Raw genomic sequence first — 429 nt, forward strand, 5'->3', positions numbered from 1 at the left:
CTGCCTCTGTGGGCACAGCACCGCCGGTGGCTGTGGCACCACTGGTGGCTGTGGCACCGCTAGCTCACTCTGTCCTCCGCTCAGCCCTTGCCGGTATGAAGCAGGCAGAGTCCACAGTCTGGCAGGGCTGCCCTCGAGTGCTGCCTTCGCTAGCTGGCAGGTCCTGCTGCCCACGGGCAGCTCGCTGCCTGCAGAGGGGTGCCTTCCCTGTGCTAATGCGCTTGGGCAGGCTCGGCCCAAGCAGCCCGTCAGCTCTCATTAAGGTATTAGTGACGCTGCCCGGCAGGGAGGGGGGCTCGGGACCCATTGGCTGCCTGGTGGCAGATGCAGCCTCCAGGTGTGCTCCTAGCTGGCAGGGAGGAGGAGGAGGCGGCAGCGGGGCTGGCAGGCCTCACCGGGAAGGCCTGGGCGGAGGGGGAGGCAGGGGGG

At 68.5% G+C, this 429-nt stretch overlaps 1 protein-coding gene across 1 annotated transcript in view; it reads left to right on the forward strand.

The window, feature by feature from the left end:
- LOC103916213 (smoothelin-like) overlaps positions 1-429 on the forward strand; it is a gene marked incomplete at its 3' end in the record, with an annotated part of 14,991 nt that overhangs the window by 8,673 nt on the left and 5,889 nt on the right. The window lies entirely within an intron of this gene.

Source organism: Pygoscelis adeliae, unplaced genomic scaffold (assembly GCF_000699105.1).
Source record: "Pygoscelis adeliae isolate BGI_AS28 unplaced genomic scaffold, ASM69910v1 Scaffold210, whole genome shotgun sequence".
Classification (NCBI taxonomy): domain Eukaryota; kingdom Metazoa; phylum Chordata; class Aves; order Sphenisciformes; family Spheniscidae; genus Pygoscelis; species Pygoscelis adeliae.